The following is a 6,849-nucleotide window of genomic DNA, read 5'->3' on the forward strand; positions in this document are numbered from 1 at the left end:
TAGTTAGTTCCGAGTTACGATGCTCCTCTCTTCTGCTTCGATGCGTCGTCACTCGCTCGTTCAGAGCATTCTGTTCCAGGGGCGGATGAGCGAAGGCACACACAGATATGGTTGTCAAGTCTCAACTTTGTATTTAGTGACGCGTCAAGGTCTTGTGATTCTAAAGTAAACTGAAAGGGAAGAAGAAGAAAAAACCTTAGCTCCTTTGCCGCGTTTTTATTTGCCCATCATCACATTCTGTGCTTGGTAATCCATCAGAATCAGATTTGTATACTTCAACTACTTATAAAGTGTTTTGTCTCTATTAATTGCAGCTGCACCCAACAACTGTCTTTAATCAAATCGAACAACACATTGTAAGACCCCACCCCACAAGTAAACTAACATGTCAACAACCCCCTAATCATCAGTGTTTTCTGTAATCGGAGTATGGTTGACCGATGCTAGCTGATTGCGATTTGTCGTGGCATGGCTTTGTTTATTACTACAAGTGTTGGTATCCACGCTTTGCCCCGTAGACGGTTTGGTTCTTCCTTCACAAGTATCTTTATCCTGCTCTTCTTTTGACTTTCCAATTCCCATGGTGGGACGGTTATTCATTTTCCTATTTCCTTTCCAGATTATCACATATACACGGTGGTATACTATCATCATACATACAGTATACATGACTGCCTGGAACGTTACACTTCATACGTGACGTATGTCGTATGCGCAGCAGCGAAAGGCCAGGAGCCCATAGCATTGCGGCGATCTACGGCCCATCCGGTTTGTCCTGCTCCGTCTCGACGACGATGCTGAACATGACCATGTCCCTGGGCCGGCCCTTGAGCAGGACGTACTTCCGCAGCACGCCCTCCCTGGCGAACCCGGCCTTCTCCAGCACGCGCTGCGACGCCGGGTTGTCCACGTCCGCCACAGCCTCCAGCCGCAGCAGCCAGGGCCGCGCCGCGAACATGGCCGCGGCCTCCGCTCGCACCGCGCGCGTTGCCATGCCCCGCCCCCAGTGCGCGCGCGCCAGGCGGTACCCCACGGACGCCCTGAACGGCCCCCCGTCCTCGGCGGGCCCAGCCTTCACGGAGATGGAACCCACCACGGGGAGGGGCGCGCCCGCGCCGGCGCAGATGGCGTGGTACCACGGGTGCGGCAGGACGTGGTCGGTGATGTAGCGGCGGGCCTAGTCCACGTGCTCGTAGGCATCGCAGCGCTGGAAGCGGACCACGCGAGGGTCGGACGCCCACGACATGAACGCCCTCGTGTCCGCGTCCGACAGGGCGAACTCGCGGAGGGAGACCTCTAGTTCCGCCGTGGGGGCAGGGGATCCTCTCTGCTGGACCTGGACCTGGACCTGCATGCTCTCGCTGCCACCGGCCTCAACGACTCCGGCTCGAGCTGTATCGTGTATATGTAGCCGGTCTTGGTATGGGTCATAGCCACAAACAAAGGAGTAAAGGATGTAGGTGTAGTGTATGTTGAAATTAGGCCCACTAGTGTGTGACCTAATTCAATAAGTAAGTCAAGGTGGTGTGTAGAGATGGCACAGAATTTTAGTCTCATATCGCCTATCTAAATAGAACAGAACCAACTTATATGTGGGAGTGTTCCTTACTCTTCACATGAGAGAAATAAAAGGCTATGAATGTTGCCACATGCGCGCGCTCGCTCGTGTTTCACGTTATTTATCATGTGACTTGTTACGATACGTGATCGCATCGTGACGAGTTCTAAACGACAATTTTAATTTTTGACTTTTGTTTATTTGGTTATCAAATATCACAACTAGACTGCCACATAGAGGTATTCCAGAGGCGGTTCCTAGAATATAGTAGATCGAGAGCCTGTTTGGTTCGTCTTTTTTCTGAATAGCTTTTCTGAAAAGCTGGCTATGGAAAAAAGTTGGCTGTGGGGAAAAGCTGTTCGTTAGAATCTGGTTGTTTGGTTGGACTGTTGTGGAGAGAAGCTGGTGGTTAGAATCTAGGTGTTTGGATACACAGATTATGAGATTGTAGATTCTGATTCAAAAAAGGAAATAGATAAATACACACAGGCAACACACCATTATATTAAAATAAGTAGAGTCCATTACAACATAATTATCGATAGGTTCACTTAATAACCTACGACACTAACGCATTAGCAATTGCATCTCTAAATGCACTCATGTCTAACTCATCAGATGTGCTAGTACTACTCTCACCTACAGGTACATCATGAACATGGCTCGTACTAGGTACATATTGGTCAAAGTCTCGATCGTGTATAGCACTATCTCGAATGAAGTTATGCAATACCATGCATGCAATAATTATCTTACATTGTTTCCTAAGTGAAAATGATGGTAGATTGAGAAGGATTCTCCACTTCATTTTGAGCACCCCAAATGATCGCTCTATAACATTCCGCAGGAATGAGTGTGCAAAGTTGAAAACTTCTTTTGCACCAACTAGTTGCCTCCCATGTTACCATTCAGAAATGTGGTACTTTTGACCCTTATAAGGTGTAAGGTATCCCTTCCTGTTTGGATACCCAGAATCTACAAGATAGTATTTACCTGCAACAACAAGGATGTGTACTTAAGTACATATAAAACACATTAACTGCATATACTACAAAAGTAGAATGTAGTTATACCTTTGGGGGGATGCGGGAACCTATCCCCGTACGTGATTAGAGTATCCTATGGGACTCTAGTATCATGCACTGAACCAGACCAACTTGTGACGACAAATGTGTACCTCATATCAAAGTCACAAATGGCCATGACATTCTGCGATGCGTAACCGTGATGACCAATATATTTTGGTTGCTCCATGGACGGGACAGACACGGGGAAGTGGCTTCCATCTATGGCTCCTATGCAGTCCTTGAAGTGTGGCCAGAATCTAGCCTCTCGCAATCTAGGGTGAATCTCAGTGAAATGTCCTTCCTGAGGCTTAACACGTCATGTGACATCCTATATACTATGTTAAGGACTTCACTAAATTTGCGGCTGATAGTTTCCAATGAGTGACCAAACTTATTCCTTATCTGTATAAATGATTGTGGACCCCCGCATGCCCACAAGAAAATGGCAAGCGCTTCATTCGTACTAACTCCACGACTACCTACGATCCTGTCGGGGACCATAATTAGGGGTACCCTCAAGACGCCTAATTCTCAGCTGGTAACCCCCATCAGCATAAAGCTGCAAAGGCCTGATGGGCATGATTAAGTCAGGGATCAGTCCACACGAGTGACTCGATCACGCTTCACCCGAGCCTAGCCTCGGCCGAAGGCAGCCGACCTCGAGAGACTTCCGTCTCGCCCGAGGCCCCCTTTTTATGGCGGACACATCACCGGCTCGCCCAAGGCCTTGGCTTCGCTCAGAAGCAACCTTGACTAAATCACCCACCGACTGACCAAATTGCAGGGGCATTTAACGCACAGGAGGCCTGACACCTCTATCCTGACACGCGCCTCCGGCAGAGCCGAGGTGACCGCCGTCACTCCACCGCTCCACTGGCCAGTCTGACAGAAGGACAGCGCCGCCTGCGCCACTCCGACTGCAGCGCCACTCGACAGAGTAAGTCTGACAGGCAGTCAGGCCTCGCCAAAGGCGCCACGGCGAACTCCGCTCCGCCCGACCCCAGGGCTCGGACTCGGGCTAAGACCCGGAAGACGGCGAACTCCGCTCCGCCCGACCCCAGGGCTCGGACTCGGGCTAGGACCCGGAAGACGGCGAACTCCGCTCCGCCCGACCCCAGGGCTCGGACTCGGGCTAAGACCCGGAAGACGGCGAACTCCGCTCCGCCCGACCCCAGGGCTCGGACTCGGGCTAAGACCCGGAAGACGGCGAACTCCGCTCCGCCCGACCCCAGGGCTCGGACTCGGGCTAAGACCCGGAAGACGGCGAACTCCGCTCCGCCCGACCCCAGGGCTCGGACTCGGGCTAAGACCCGGAAGACGGCGAACTCCGCTCCGCCCGACCCCAGGGCTCGGACTCGGGCTAAGACCCGGAAGACGACGAAACTCCGCCTCGCCCGACCCCAGGGCTCGGACTCCGCCCTGGCCTCGGCCGAACGACTTCCGCCTCGACCGACCCCTTGGCTCGGGCTCGGCCACGGCAACAGAAGGCAGACTCAACCTCGGCTTCGGAGGAAACCCCACGTCGCCCTGCCTAGGGCACAGACCGCCACGTCAACAGGAGGCGCCATCATCATCCCACCCCGAATCGACTCGGGTCACGGAGAACAAGACCGGCGTCTCATCCGGCCAGCTCCGCCAGAGAGGCAATGATGGCGCTCCACAAGCTCTATGACGACGGCGGCCCCTAGCTCTCTTACGGAAGCAGGACAACGTCAGCAGGGACTCGACCGCTCCAACAGCTGTCCCTCCATCAGGCTCCGCCGCACCTCCAACAGCCACGACATCACGCCAGCAGGGTGCCCAGATCTCTCCGGCTGCCACATCGGCATGTACCTAGGGCGCTAGCTCTCCCTCCGCTAGACACGTAGCACTCTGCTACATCCCCATTGTACACCTGGATCCTCTCCTTACGACTATAAAAGGAAGGACCAGGGCCTTCTCAGAGAAGGTTGGCCGCGCGGGACCGAGGACGGGACAGGTGCTCTCTTGGGGCCGCTCGCTTCCCTCACCCGCGTGGACGCTTGTAACCCCCCTACTGCAAGCGCACCTGACCTGGGCGCGGGACGAACACGAAGGCCGCGGGACTTCCACCTCTCTCACGCTCGGCTCCGGCCGCCTCGCCTCTCCCCCCTCCGCGCTCGCCCACGCGCTCGACCCATCTGGGCTGGGGCACGCAGCACACTCACTCGTCGGCTTAGGGACCCCCCTGTCTCGAAACGCCGACAGTTGGCGCGCTAGGTAGGGGCCTGCTGCATGCTGACGAACAGCTCCCCGTCAAGCTCCAGATGGGCAGTCTCCAGCAACCTCTCCGGCCCGGGACGGTGCTTCGTTTCGGGACTCTTGAGTTCATGTCCTTCGACGGCAGCTACGACATGACACTTCTTCCACCGCCGCGCGACTACGACAATGGCGGCCGACAACCCGCCCGCCGGCGGCGGAATCGACGACGTCTACCCCGCGTGGTGGAAGAGCAACATTTGGGCTCGCTCCGTTCTCTCCCCCGCCAACGGAGGAGGAGGCGGGGCCGTCAAGGCCAGACGGGAGGCCACGCTTCGCCGGCCGTCGAGCGAATCGACGCCCCCGACGCCCCGACGGAAGGCACGCCGGACGTCGACCTCGCGTTCGAGACGGAGGCAAGCGCCGTCCCCCCGCGGCACACTGACCCCGAGCAAGAAGACGACGCCGGCGCGCTCGCGGAAAGCCTGCAGGACGTCGCCCTCGAACCAGAGATGACGGCGCAACCAGTCCCCGATGTGACTACGTCGCTCCATGTCGACCAAAAGGTAACGACTAACTCCCATCTTGCGTCATTTCGACTCGGCCTCAACCCGCCAAACGACCTCGTTTTGGCGGGCGCTCTCATTGAGGCGAGTGCAACCCCACTGAGGTTCTGTATGCGGTCGCCTTGGGACCGACTGACGGACGTCTCGACCTACGGGCCCTCCGGGTCCGAGGAAGATGACGATCCCAGCATCGGTTGGGATTTCTCCGGACATGGCAACCCCAGTGCCATGCGGAACTTCATGACCGCATGTGACTACTGTCTATCCGACCGTTCCGACGGAAGCCGCAGCCTCGGTGACGAGAGCTGCGGCCCAAGCCGCGAATGTTTCCACATCGAGCTAGGGGATCCCACCGAAGGCAACCATCTTGGCATGCTGGAGGATGGTGACCTCCCTAGGCCGGTGCCTCGCGCCGACATCCCACAGGAGCTAGCTGTGGTCCCCGCTCCGGCGGGGGGTTACGACCCACAACTCGAGCAAGTCCGCGAGGCGCTGGCCAGGCTCAACGAGGGAACAGGGGCGCTTGAGCCGATCCGTCGGGACGCCAGGCAGGCATGGGTGGGCCAACCCCTGGCCGGAGAAATACGTCATCTGCCCCAAGGTCTCCAGCACCGCGTCGCCAACGACGTCAGGATCAGGCCGCCGCCCGCATCCAGCGGGGTCGGTCAGAACCTGGCGACCGCAGCGATGCTCATCCGCGCGATGCCGGAGCCGTCAACCACCGAGGGGCGGCGAATCCAGGGAGAACTCAAGAATCTCCTGGAAGGCGCTGCGGCCCGGCGGGCCGAGAGCACTGCATCCCGGAGGCAAGGATATCCCTCGGAACCTCATGCCGCGACTTCCCGATTCATGCGGGAGGCCTCGGTCTACACCGGGCGCACGCGCAACACCGCGCCTGCGGCCCCGGGCCACCTCGGCAACGAACACCATCGACGCGACCGTCGGGCTCACCTCGACGAAAGGGTGCGCCGAGGCTACCACCCCAGGCGTGGGGGGCGCTACGACAGCGGGGAGGATCGGAGTCCTTCGCCCGAACCACCCGGTCCGCAGGCCTTCAGTCGGGCCATCCGACGGGCGCCATTCCCGACCCGGTTCCGACCCCCGACTACTATCACAAAGTACTCGGGGGAAACGAGACCGGAACTGTGGCTCGCGGACTACCGCCTTGCCTGCCAACTGGGCGGAACGGACGACGACAACCTCGTCATCCGCAACCTCCCCTATTCCTCTCCGACACTGCTCGCGCCTGGTTGGAGCACCTGCCTCCGGGGCAGATTTCCAACTGGGACGACTTGGTCCAAGCCTTCGCTGGCAATTTCCAGGGCACATACGTGCGCCCCGGGAACTCCTGGGACCTTCGAAGCTGCCGGCAACAGCCGGGGGAGTCGCTCCGGGACTACATCCGGCGATTCTCGAAGCAGCGCACCGAGCTGCCCAACAT

General features: G+C 57.5%; 1 pseudogene; it reads right to left on the minus strand.

Annotated features, from left to right (window-relative positions):
- Positions 1 to 558: 558 nt before the first annotated feature.
- Positions 559 to 1,640, minus strand: LOC103646916 (uncharacterized N-acetyltransferase p20-like; annotated as a pseudogene).
- Positions 1,641 to 6,849: the final 5,209 nt, after the last annotated feature.

Source organism: Zea mays, chromosome 2, assembly GCF_902167145.1.
Source record: "Zea mays cultivar B73 chromosome 2, Zm-B73-REFERENCE-NAM-5.0, whole genome shotgun sequence".
In the NCBI taxonomy this organism is placed as follows: Eukaryota; Viridiplantae; Streptophyta; class Magnoliopsida; order Poales; family Poaceae; genus Zea; species Zea mays.